Here is a 14,990-nt window from a genome sequence, read left to right on the forward strand (position 1 = left end):
AAAATTCCAAATTGTCCCAAAAAAAAGTTGAGCAAGGCATTTTCTTTGTTTTTCCATTTGAATGTCATTGATTTCTACATGATTTACTTGTACATAAAAATGATCAAGTAAATGTGATGAATGGACAAAAATGCGGACTGAACCATTAAAAACTCAGTCAGATGTTTCATTTGGTGCCCTAATGATTAGTCATTTGAAATGTGTTATTGAAATTCATTTGGTTTCTCTAATGGTTGACTAATGTTGTATATTTTCAACGTGGGAAATAAAATAGAAAACAAATCGGTGCATAATAACATAATTTTTTTTATTCTAATAAAAAAATGGGTTAATGACCTAGAAAGGTAACACATTTTTGTCTTTATCCACATTTAAGTAACCATGTTTTTTTGTTAACATTTGACCATTGAACTTGTTTGACCTGTTCAAAATAGGGTAATACGACCGGTAATTACGGTAATATAATCCTATTATGAACAAGTCAAACAAGTTTATTTTTCAAATGTGTACGAAAAAAAACATGGTTACCTAAATACGAAAAAAAAACCAAAGTTTCTTACTTGTTTTGGTAATACTGGACAAGAACCGTCTTAGGGACTGTGTGCCCCAGGATCAAGCTCCGACAGTTAATGAACAATTAGGTTAGGTGTAACACCGTAAATTTCAAAACAATTTTTCGTATTTTATAAAAACATAATTCATTTAATATTCATAAAAACATCAATGTTTGAAACTCAATCCATGCTATATAAAAATCCCAAGATCTCATAACATAAAAATCACGTGTGTGTGTACTGATCAAGTCGGCGCCTTCCCACGGCCATCATTAGTACCTGAAACAAATAACACCAAACACTGTAAGCACAAAGCTTAGTGAGTTCCCCAAAATACCACACATAACACATATTAGCCACTCGAGGCTATAACTTTGTGGGTCCGTGGACCCTACTCTGTGAACCCTCTGGTTCTATCTCTGTGAACCTTTCGGTTCCAACTCTATAAACATGCACAACATAAACCACATAGAAATAATGCAGTACATACATATAGCATACAAATACTCTGTCACATAACTCTGATTACCTACTCAAGGTAAAGTATAGTGAGAAGACTCACCTCGCGTATCGATAACTCGCAAATCCCGGAAATCACTCGCACTCGATCCCCCGAACTATAATCCTCCTATAACACAATATATCTCTAATTAACACTTTCACAACTAAGGTTGACTAACCCTATCAAGTCAACACTGGTCAATTATGGTCAATGGTCAATGGTCAACTTTGACCGGACTCGGTGAGTGCACTAGAGCGACTCGGCGAGTCTATACGTGCTCACTGATTCCCTTGGATCCTCTCTTGACACGTCGAGTACTTCCCTAACTCGACGAGTTCCACCTGGCATAAATCGCGGGGCCACCACGACTCAACTCGTCGAGACTCAAGAACAACTCGGCGAGTTCCGGCTTGACTCAGCCCCCTATTGACTCTCCCTGACTCACTAGGTCATCCCCCAACCCGACGAGTCTACTCGCTGAACAATTTACATGAAACCTCAACCCTACTCGCCGAGTCTCAAGAACAACTCGGCGAGTTCATGCCATGCACAAACTCTATTGACCTTCTGAGGGCAGATCTGTTTCCCCAAAACATAGATCTGGCCTTCCCAAGCATGAATGTCACGTAAAGTTCGAAACTTGATGCTTGTATAACCCCCACAAGGCATCAAAAGGATATTTGGTCCCAAAGATGACAACCTAGGTCCAATAACTCCATAATAACCCAAAAAGCTCCAAGGGTTAGGGTCTCTGGACCTCTTTGAGTCCAGATCCAAGGCACAAACTCGAAGAGGGACCATTTGCTTCACATAATCACTCTCCAAAGGGGTTAGAAAACCCTAACTCTAAAGATCAAGCCTAAAACTGAAGGATGTTCGAACTATTACCTCAAAATGAAGCCTCTGGACTCTGGATCTGCTGGAATCTCACCTCCTCCTTGCTCTTGCCACCTTCTTCTTGCTAAACAAGGAATACAAAGGCCCAAAACTGACTTCCTCTCTCTCAAAACGATTTAGCTCTCTTAGGGTTCTCTCAAGGGACTGGTAGCCGCAATGGGAGGCTATAAGTGCCCTTAAATAGGCTCCAAACCCAGGAATTAGGGTTTCATTAAACAACGTGGACTCGCCGAGTCCAGACGCGAACCCGTGCCCATAGCCACGATCATACTCGGCGAGTTTGAGCTCCAAATCGCCGAGTCTCCTCACAAATCACCAAAATTATAAGAATGAATAATACCTGGGAATCCGGGCTGTTACATTAGGCTTGGTCTAACCCAGTTTAGTCCTGGCTGGTCATGGGCTAAGCTGTGTTGCTCAATCTTTAAAACACATACTACATAGCCCTTTAAGCATATACAACCCTGACCCCTAACTAGTTTGGCCTAAATTAGGTTGGCCCAAGACTTAACCATTTCCTCATACACAAGACCGGACAACCCAATTTCATTTCACATCAATGGATCTTATGACTACTTGCACTGAACATAAAGAACTTAATATTACCAAAATAGGTAAGGAACTTTGGTTTTTGTCTAAATTTAGGTAACCATGTTTTTTTCGTACACAAAACCAGTAAACTTGTTTGACCTGTTCATAATAGGGTAATGCTACCGCTAATTACCGGTCATATTACCCTATTTTGAACAGGTCAAACAAGTTCAATGGTCAAATGTGAACGGAAAAAACATGGTTACCTAAATGTGGACAAGACCAAACTTCGTTATTTTTCCAGGTCATTAACCCTGAAAGAATATATATATATATATATATATATATATATATATATATATATATATATATATATATATATATATATATATATATATATATCCTTCTTAATAAATGAAGGTTTTTTTTTTGCCACATGTTCTCCTCTCCTTCATTTGGACACATGTCATTTTCTAGATTTTTTTGAATTTTTTATTTTCCACTTGTCATTTTATTGTAATTTTCGTTTTATTAAATTAAAATTTCACATTTAATATGTAAGGTAATATATATGTAAGGTATTTATTAGAAATGATTTATATATGTAATGTATTCAATGTATTAAAGTTTCATTAATTTAATAATTTAAATTTTTTTTATTTTTCTTATAAATTCAAACTTCTCAAATTGTTAAAATTTCATATTTTTTTTTAAATAAACTCGTATAATACATGGGTCTCACACCTAGTATATATATATTTGTCGTGTCACCTTATTTGGTCTTCTAATTAATGTTATGTCACTTGTCAACCTGTTGATTTTTCATTTTAAATTTCTCACTCTAATTACATTAAATTAATAACATTAGAATAAAAAAATAAAATACAATTAATACATATTATAAGGTCACGTATTATTTAAATCAACGATTATATTTTATACAACTAAAAAATATATCTTAATTAATAATTTATTTTAAGTAATTGATTAATAATTTTGAGTTTTTATTATGAAAATTTAATAAATTTTGTAACCGTAGTTTCAGATGTTATAAACTAGTTATTTATATAAAACAGAAGAAAAAAAAAAGTTATTCCAAGCACTTACACCACTAATATTAGTCAGATCTTTTGCATCGTGTGAATCGAAGGATATATACCCCTAAATACCTAATCGAATAATATGTCATACAATCACTTTCAAACTTGTAACCATAGAAATCATTTAGATGGTTACATAAGAACTTATTAAAAGCCAACAAACAACTATCATAGTTTCTTGTATCAAAATTGGGACAGCTTTTTTTAATTATTCCTAAGCCGTCCTATCAATCAACCGCCATTGCCGGACTTTAATCTATTATTAGTTGGAATAAAGTGCGAGAGATGATGAAGAACAAGAAGACTGTGGCTAGAATCAATTACTAATTATATGGTTGGTGTGTTGTTCATATTCAATTTGGGGCAATTAAGTAAAGGAAAAACAAGTCGATCATAGAAGATTTTTTTTCTAAGTTATGTTAATAGATTTCGTTGAGATTAAATCAATGAAGAAATGTCAGAAAAACACAACTAAAACATGGTGTATTATAGGTTAATTGTTAAAAAAACCATGAAATTAATTATGTATTCATTAGGTGTTTGGGATTGTTTATTTAAAACAACTTATGTTTATTTTTATGTTTATTTATAAAAGTGTTTGTTAAAAAGAAGTTTTAGAAAAAAAAAATGAATTACTATTTCTATTATCAAAACTAAAAAGTCAAGAAATTACTTTTAATGTTTGACAACATCTTATTTTATACTATGTAATAACAAAACTTATCAAAAACCCTTTAATAAATGAATAAGTAAGTGATAAATGATCTATCTATTACAGTAAGATAAAATTCACCGCTTTCAATTTTCACTTGAGATTGGAGAATAAATACAATAAATAATACAATGGAAACAAAGTAAGACATGTAGCTATCTAAGGTAAATTACAACAGCTTTGACTAACATATGAAAATATTTATGGCGGTGGTTTGTTTCCAATATTATCTCCAATACTATCAAAACTTCTTATTTAACTAAATAAATGTTTATAAATAATTTTATCAAAACACTAAATACTCATTATTACCGGTGTCAAATCGCAACAAATCAATAAACATTTCAAATAATCAATCCAAACACCCAAAAATCCTCCTAAAATTTTAGTATATATGAAAAAACCATTATAATAAACACAAAAACCCTTACAATATTTTTTTTTAACTATTATATTAATTATTAGTTTATAACTCACGGGAAAGTTACAAATTTAATTAAACTTTTATAGTAAAAACTTAAAGTTATTAATTAATTATTTTAAATAATGTATTAATTAAGAAATACCTTTTTAGTTATATAAAATTATAATTGTTGATTCAAATACATATGTGAAATTATATCAGCTTATAATCTGTATTAATTTAATTTAATTTTTTATTCTAATGTTTTTAATATAATGTAATTAGAGTGCGAAATTTAAAATTTGAAATTGAGAATCAATAGGTCGACAAGTAACATACATTAATTAGAATACTAATAGGGTGACAAGTGACAAAAGAAATTCTTTTTTATTAGTATAGATAGAGGAGATTTCAAACAAATATATATGATTTGTTGTAGTTTATATTAAACAGAGAGACAAAAAAGAGACTATCATAGAGATCGTATTGAAATAAATTATGAGAGAATATAATTAGACAGTTTAAAATAAATAAAAAGTTTTAATTAAGACAAAATTAATATAGTGATTTTATTTTGGTAATGACCTATCTATAATAAGTAGTAATCTTTGACACTTTCCTAAAATAAAATAATAGTAAACTTTTTGGTCCTAAACTTTATTGCTCATAACACCTTTTGATCCAATTATTATGATTGTTACATAAATAGTCCCTTTTTCAAAGTGCTCATAACACCTTTGATCTAATTATTATGATTGTTATAGAAATAGTCCCTTTTCAAACTAAATTAGGTGGTTTAGTCTCCAATCTTCACTCCATTACCATCTGTCATTTAAGACACCTCATGTGTCATGCATTAGCTACCTAACGAAAGTCGGTGTTGTGCCACCAGGTTGTTTTAGTGGGGTTAAGGAACTACTAACGTTGCAAAATAAACCCCTGGTTGTCGATTATCAGACAATCTCTAGCTATTTAAAAAGTGGTTATGCACCCAACTCGAACATAAATCTTAGCAACATTGACAACTTTCCCAGTAAGTGTGGTGACAATATTCCTTACTAGATTAGTATGTGCATTGAATTTTCAAAGTATGTTCTTTAGAATGTTTTAAATACAGAACAATTGGTGATAAAGCATTAGAGTTCTATGAGTGGAGTAGAATGTTATTTGTACCATGAAAATTGCCATATTCGTTAAAATACTTCAAAAAAAAGGACATCGAATTTAGCTCCAACAACCAATAAGAAAGAAGAAAAATAAAGTTACCTAAGGTAGGGATGAGCATATGGACCGGGGAACCAGCTGGAACCGGTACCGGAACCGGAACCGCTCGGGCCGGGACCGGGATGATATTCTTGTGGATTTTTGGAACCGGGAACCGATAGGAACCGGAACCGGTAGAACCAACAAAAACCAGAAGCGTATGTTGCTATTTTTCGAGGACCGGTTCCAACATTTAAGACACGACAAGAACCGGAACCGGTAGACTCGGTGGTCCGGTTTGGTTCCTATTTTCCACCAAGTTCAGTTTTCAGGCCGGTTTCGGTTCGAGTCGGTTCCTTTGCTCATCCCTACCCTAAGGAGCCTTATTTAGCCTCCAACATTTGCTCAATTATGGTAACTTTACCATAATACAAATCATTGAATTTTAATCCACATATGGCCATCATAATTAATTTCTAATTATTTCATTTAAGAAAATTAATAAATAACAAATTAATCCATCAAATTCATTATTCTTGATTTTCTTTGTGGGCCAAGTGTATAACCTATATAGGCCCATATAATTAATTATGTCATTAACATGCTGTTTCAATAAGTATATTTCTATCTATGAAGTACATTACATGTTAATTCATTATCGACATAGGTATTATTCAATTCAAGTTTCAATTATTTGTTCGTCTCATATGAGTTTTGTAAGACTTTTGCCAAGCCTACTATGGTTTTAAATAATGTGTAGTGATGAAAACCGCAAGTAAATAGTTAGTAACCATTCATCGTATTTTCAAAAATTATACATTATAAATTAATGGGGAAATATTTTATGCAAGCTATTACCCATTGGAATTTTAATGTTTATTGTAGTTATTGGAATAGATTGGCTAAAGGGTAATCAAGAAAAAATATTATGTGGAAATAGAATAGTCTCAATCAACGCTCTCAATGGAAGCAAATTTATGGCAAGTAGCGAAGAAATTTGCATGATTTGATTACGATGGTTAAGTCATACAAGCGCCTTAAGAAAGGACGTGCTTCCTTTTTATGTCATGTATTGGATGATAAAAAGAGTATGGAAGAGCTAATGATAGTTAAATAGTTTTCCAAATACTTTCCTGATGATTTACCCAGTTTCCACCCATAAGGAAAGTGGAATTTCGATTCGATTTTATTCTTGGAGTACCATTGATTGCTTGTACTCCTTATTGTATTGCCCACAAAGAAATGTATGAGTTTGATGCGTCAAGTTATAAGAACTATTTGATAAATGCTTTATTTCACCTATTTCTTCACATTAGGGAGCACCCGTTTTATTTTGAAAAAGAAAGTCAAATCTATGCACATGTGTATAGATGATAAAGAATAAAATATAGCCACTATCAAGAATAATGCTTTATTTCACCTTTTACAGTGAATTGATGATTTGTTTGATCAACTACAAGGATCCGACTAATCTTTTAAGATTTAACTATTTTTGGATACCCCCAAGTGAGAATGAAAGAAAACAATGTTAAAATGACAGCGTCTCATAAAATTTTCGTAATGTCTTTTGGTCTTACTAATGTACCAGATGTTTTATGAACTTAATGAATAATGTATACAAGTATTTCCTTTGCAATTCGGTCATTGTATTTATAAATGTCATAGACATATATTCAAAGATTACAAAGGACATGAACAACACCTAAAACAAATAACATATGAAAACAAGTACAATTATATGCAAACCTTTTGACTTATGGTTATTGAAATTTCGGTTATTATTACATGTTTTCAATCATGAATGTATTTAAATGAACCAATCAAATAAAAAACCATGAAATAGGAACCTACAAAGAATCATATTGAGGTATATAGTTTCCATAGATTGGCATCGTATTATGTAAGGTTTATTGATTTTTCTTGCATTGCAAGTATATTACTTTTTTGACAAAGAAATGAGTGATATTCTTGGGACAAGAAAAAAGAAAAAGGTATTTATTGCCCTCAAATAGAAAACTTGTGAAGCACCCATCCTTTCCTTACCGGAAAGAATAAAATGTTTTATTGTCAATGGTGATGTTTTCAACAAAGGCATTGGATGTGTTTTGAATCAAATAAGTAGAGTACTTGCTCATGCTTTTAAACATTGGAAAATATAGAAATAAGGTACAAGGGTGATGACCTAGAACACGTTGATATTTTCATTTACCTTGAAAATGTATAGCCATTACCATTATAAGACATAATACAAGTTAAATATGGTCAAGCTCATTGGGTCTGTTGGCGATTGTGACTAGTGACGATGGTGATAGTGTTGGTGGTGGTGGTCAGTGGTGTCGATGGTGGTGGCAGTTGGCAGAGGCAATGACAATAACGATAGTGGTGACGATGATGATGACAATGGTGGTGGTGGCAACAGAGGTGATGGTGACGGTGACAGTGGTAGATGGTGGCGATGGTGGTCGTAGTGAATGGTAGTTATGATAGCGGTAGTGACGATAGCAACAATGGTGCTGGTGACAATAGTGATGGGTGATGATAGAGGGTAATATGGTAATCTTCCGCTCAAACTTTGAAGGAATTCATTTTCATTCATTTTGTGGAAAAAATTCATTCAGGAATCTAATTCCATCTCAAAAATTTGAATCAAACATTGGAATGTGATGGAATTGGATTTTAATTCCCTCAATTTCATTACGTTCTAACAAACCAAACATCACGAATTCCTAAGTATGGAGGCAATCGTAAGCCGACATCAGAGGACTCCTATAAGTCCAAATACTTAGTCTGTGTTTGGCGCGCCACAACTAGCTGATAAGCTAGCTTATTTTTCGAGCTTTTTTATGTTGTCGTGTTTGGTAAGCCAAAAAGTAGTTTATAAACTAGCTTATAAGCTAGCTTTTTGAAAAGCTACTTAGACTAGCTTTTTAGAAGCTTTTTTAAAATTTTCCAAATACACCCCTTAATTAATTATAGAAATACATACTCTTACATGTCCTTTTATGTAATTTTATATATTTCAGCTACCTTTTCAGATAGTTTTACCAAACGTTATCTTTTATCAACTAGCTTTTCAGCTATCAGCTAGCTTTTTATTTAATAGCTAGTTTTTCAACTAGTACGCCAAACATAGCCTTATACTAGCTTTTTAGGAGCTTTTTTAAAGTTTTCCAAATACACCCCTTAATTAATTATAGAAAACACATACTCTTACATGTCCTTTTATGTAATTTTATATATTTCAGCTAGCTTTTCAGCTAGTTTTACTAAACGTTATTTTTTATCAGTTAGCTTTTCAGCTAACAGCTATTTTTTCAGCTAATACGCCAAACATAGCCTTAATATATCCCATCCCAAGAGATTTGAGAAAGAATTATTAATGGCTAGGTATGAAACTAATAGTTGTGAAGTAGATTGCCAAATATAGAAATTGTGCAAAAGTGATATCCATAACATAAATCCTCATTTGATTTTTTGAAATGATAATATATTAAGTTTTTTTTTTTTTTTTTTTAATTTTTTTTAGATACACTTCTGGTACAATTACTCATAACAAGTCAACGTTAATATACAATAATGATCTTTTTATCTTTAGTGACTTTATTCTTAGTGACACGATGAATATATACCCTTCCATGATGAAGTTCAGTATCAAATATAATTTTTACTAAGAAAACACAATTATTTCTATAAACTACTCTGAAATTGTTGTAATAGTTAAATTGACTGTATCTTAGGTAAAAAAAAACTTCCTAATGACCTATTTTGTAACAAATTTCAAACTTGGTGACATATCTTAGCAAAAATATTGGACTGGAAATGCAATTTTTTGACACCCGTAGAGACAAGTTCTGTAATCACTCTAAAATTAAAGGGAAAATGACGTATAGGCCCTATAATGTTTCTAGGGTTGACCCATTTAGCCACTTAATTTATTTTGTGGCTTAATAAGGGATCGAATTAGTCTTTATCGGGTCGATTAAGTCCTTATTTCAATTTTGAAGGGGTTAGCCGGTCATTTTAAGTCCACCTCCTTCTACTAACACCACATCGGATGCTGACTGTGACTTTCGTCTAATGCCATGTCATTAATTAGTTGCCTCCTTCGTTTCGTAATGTCGGTATATGCTTTATAAAAGAGCCCTTTTACATCCACTGTTCAACACTTCATCGGTAAACCCTTTTTTGTGAGTTACTTCTGAATCCTCAAGCATGAAACCCGTATTCTTACAAGTAGATGTCCACTTCCAAGGAATGTTCGCCAGAAACCCCATACGCTACACCGGTGGAATTACTCAGAGGTTTTCGGACATCGATTTCGCAGGAATGGACAAGGATGGGTGTGTTGCGTTCATCGAAAGGTTCACTGGGGAAAAGTGTGAGAAGCTCTATTACTGCCAACCTGATATTGATTTTCCAAAAGGTTTGACTCTAATTTGCAATGACCCCGATTATTACGACTTCATTGAAATTGCATATGAATGTGGTGTTATACTCCCTATGTATGTAGACCATTTTGGGGATAGTAACATACAGGAATGGTTGGATGAACACAAAGACGAGTTTGTTGGTAACGTTGAGGAAGAAGTACTAGATGGTGCAGGATTGGTTAAGGAAGTTGCACCAGGGTATCGGGATGTGGGTGACAGTGACTCGAACGATGAGGTAGAGAATGGCAATGATGATGACGACGAGGATGAGGATGGCGATGGCGATGAGGATGACCATCAGAAGCCTCATTTTTTTTATAAAGGGTAATGAGATTCAGGTAGAGATGGGTGAGAAAGCAGGTGCAGGTGAGTTTTTCGAAGAAGACATGGGTGAAAATGAATATGTTTATCCCGAATTGCCAAACATTTGTTGGGTTTTGGTCATAAGAACATCCTATGTGCTCATACAAACCCTAATGCTTGGATCTAGGTTTCTCTATTGTACATGCAAGTTATCCAAGACTATAAACCCTAGATCTAGCATATGATAATCAATATAGCATATAATTAGGGTTTAGATCATACCTTGATTGTTATGTAGCAATAACAATCTCAAATCCTTTTTGTATTGACTTTAGAAAGCTTAGAGTCACAAATGTCACTCCTCTAATGGTTCACAAACACCAAGAGCAAGAGAATGAAGAGGAGAAGAGAAGGAGGCTGCCCAAAACGTGTGGAAATCCTAGAAGAAAGCTTGTCCACGTTTTTGGGGCATAAGGGCTCTATATATAGTGAGGCTATTAGGGTTATCTAACAAGGAAACCCTAATTTGGATGATTAAGCCCTAAGCAACCCATGGACTCCTTACCTTAAAGGCCTTGGACGATTTCTAATGGGTTTCCCCATAGAATTCGTCCAGCCTTATAATATAAGGCAATCCATGGCCCAATTGCAATTATCTTATAATTACAATTTCAGTCCCTTAAGTTTAATTAATCTCTTTTAGTCACAAACTTAATTACCAATTAATTCTTGACTAATATTAATTAAACAATATGATTTCTCCTTTAATATATTATTCTCATAATATATTAATAAATCATATTTAATCCTTTCTCACCATAATTCATCCTATCAAGTTGCTTTGGTGAAAGCAACCCAAAAGGACCATGCACCATCGGGTCAAGTACATACCAAAATAGTTATGGACTTAGACACTAATCCAACAGTCTCCCACTTGGATAAGTCTAATAACTATTCTACGTATGACTTCAGATCCTGATCTGCAATCGTAGCTTTCCAAAGCCGCTGTCAACTCTGATCCTATCAGATACACATGTCCTTTAGATAAGGGATCATATATTCCTCCATTCTAGATATCGTATGAGACTGATTTCTAATCATTCTCTCTGTACTATTTCTCGACTTTCGATTTATGACGACTGACTAATTGAACAAATCAAATTAGCCCTAGCTCGGCCGAGCATTTACGTTTTTCATCACTAAATCATTGAGGGGCCCAAAGATATCGCTTTTATCCTACTTTGGATAAAAGGAACGGATAAACTTTGATTCAATTCTCGCTTGTACTCACTCACCGAATCACACACAACAATATGTTTTATAACACCAAGTTACTGGCGCGTTTACATATTATCAATGTGCAACTGATTTGCAAGATACAACTCACACATCTCGGTTTCAAGAATATAAGATGTTATCGTCTCACCAATCACTCGTGATACAATTCATGGAATGATCCAAGTGAGCGTGGGTTTAATCCAATGCTCAAATCATATTCATAAGCACTCATGAACGTTGCAGCAAACATTTGCTTATGTCTAATACTCTTTAGACAATCCACACACCAATTCACGACAGTCTTCGTTCATACATACTTCCAACATATGAACGATTGTGGCCCGTTAGAATAATTTGACTATTCTAAACCAATTAAATTATTCACGAAATCAAAACATGCAAAGTGAAACACAAGAATAATACTAATCCCATATGGCCTCAAACCTTTGATCATAAATAAAACACCTTTTATTTATCACCATATTGATTACTCATTATTTGTTGTTTCGGGTAATCAACTTTTTACTTGAATTATTACACTTGTCCCATGCTCCTAGCATGCACACAATGTTTACCTATGGTTCCTACTTTGTGAAATAGATCAAATGAACACATTTCCAATCATACTCATTTCACAACTCCCAATCCTTTTCACAAGTGAAAGAATATCAAATTCTTGTTACTTATGGAATATGCTAGATTCTAACATTTTATGCAATTATCCTTTTGTAATATCACTGCACTAAAGTCACAATGAATATTGCCAATGAAATTACAAAGTCCTCTATCGGAGATTGTTTACAAGACAATTCCTTAGATATGATGTCTCTCACTCAAAGTACATTCCTTTGAACATCCTATTGCATAAAAGTTTCTAATCTAGACATATATTTTCAATATTCAATTCCCAATATGGAAAACTTTCCATACTTACCATATGACAACTCATTCTCAATAGAATCTTATCTATTCATAATAATGTCGATATGGTCCATCCAATACTATACTTCCAACTACTCACAAGCGACCAATCCTCGGCAAACTTTGGATTGTCCTTTGATAGTTGTTTAATTATCTTAGTCAAAACCGATTCTTGTCCTTTTCCCTCTAAATGCGCTACACATTTGGAAAATTTTAGAATGGTCAAATATTATATCATTTTTAATCGATCCTATACCCGAAGCGTATGGGACACGATGCATAATGTCTTACACGAAGATTCGATACTTTATCAATCTTCTGTCATAATATTTTATGTGCTACGTTCTCAAAATTCGAACTATGAAGAGGAATGTCGTAATCATAATCGATTTTTTTAAGAACGCACTATGTTTCCTTGACTAAATTTATTAGCATTCCACAACCTAAGCCTTTAGATTTGAAATGAAGCATAATATTCTCTCCCTTAATTATAGCAAAACAACTATTCAATCCTTACAACTTTGCAAAGCAAGACTCTTGTTTTCTATAATTAATATTGCTACCTTGCAATACTTGCCTTAATAATCATACAATCATAACATTTATGCTCCCATTATGATGATTATTATAAGCATAACACTTATGCTCCCACTAGTTTTAACATGTATTCAGAAACAGCTTAACTTTCAGAAAAACAATACCTATTGAATTTCTTAAGTTCATGTTTGTAATACCTAATGCTTTGATAATCCTTTATCTAAGCTTATACACCTTTGCCTTAGATAGCTCATATGTGTGTCTAAACAATTTATACTAATTGCCAAACCTCACAATTCAAATCATGGAAAGGGATACCGTAACCATAATCGAATTCGAGAATAAAATTTTCACAATCACTATCTTTTTAAAATCTCTCTTAGTGAAAGCATTTCCTCACAGTCATTTTCATGAAGGAGGGAATCTTATGACACTTAGTTTTAATGGTGTATGTGTTCCTCTCCATATGAATTTGTCAAAACCAAAGTTTACGACAAATTCAAACTCATATGGACCGAACTTTCTTAATCTTGATTTCTTGCCTTATGGTAGCACAGCTGCCCACCATGTCTTCCAAGTAGTTGAGCAGCTCACCCTTTCCTATCAATGTACTTTTCATTGATCAAGGTGCTTGCCTTTTATGCGTTCAAATGAGAACTGATAGAACTCACATGCATAATTAACTCAATTGGAACGGCATAGAAGCAATATAGTGTCAACACGACAGGTTGTAAACCTCAACTCGTGTGCTAGTGATGATCGATAAGGTTTATTTTGATTTGTTCTTGAAACCTTTCAAGACCATTAAGACTCCCACTGACTCCTTGACATATAAGATTCTCTTGTCAATGAACATTTCTTGACAAACAAATATTCAAGAGTTAGTGTAGTTTTTATCAAAACACTTCATAAATTGGTCATAGTTGGTCTTTGTCTTATCCAAGACATCACAACTTTCCACATTTGATGAATGTTATAAACCTTCTTAATACTTATCACTCAATATCACAATCTTAACTCTAAGACTTGTTTTGGAACGAAGTATGATTGACTTCTTGATTTTAACCATTTCTTTAATTCTTGGTTCCTCTTCTTAGACATACAATTGTACTAAGACGCACTTAGAGGATCAATTGAGATATGGTTCTTAATCATTAAGACCTATCATAAAGCATAAAAAGTACTCTCCCTTCTTCTTAGAATGGAGAAACTTTTATCTTTCTGCCTACTTGATTCTTCTTATTCGTTCTGCTATTGATTTAAACTTTTTCAATCAATTCAGAATTACACTTAATCTTATAAGTATAATCATATTTACTAGACCTTTAGTAAATCATGACGAATATCTTTGTTACTCTTATGGTAGACTTGATCAACACGCAACTTTGTGTACTCGATCTCCTAGTCCTTCACTTGACACTTTGTCAATGAATTAGTCTAATTTCCAAATATGAAATTTCTCATTCATCGTGCAACCAAGTTGCATGATTCCAAGTTTCTGTCCAATTGAAACTTGGGCGATGAGAAACTCTCCCTATTTGGTAAATTCTCGACATTTCCACAAATAATATAATTAAGAATCAAATCCATTATTGCTAATAATAGAAACATTCAAACAT

Source organism: Lactuca sativa, chromosome 6 (genome assembly GCF_002870075.4).
Source record: "Lactuca sativa cultivar Salinas chromosome 6, Lsat_Salinas_v11, whole genome shotgun sequence".
Classification (NCBI taxonomy): Eukaryota; Viridiplantae; Streptophyta; class Magnoliopsida; order Asterales; family Asteraceae; genus Lactuca; species Lactuca sativa.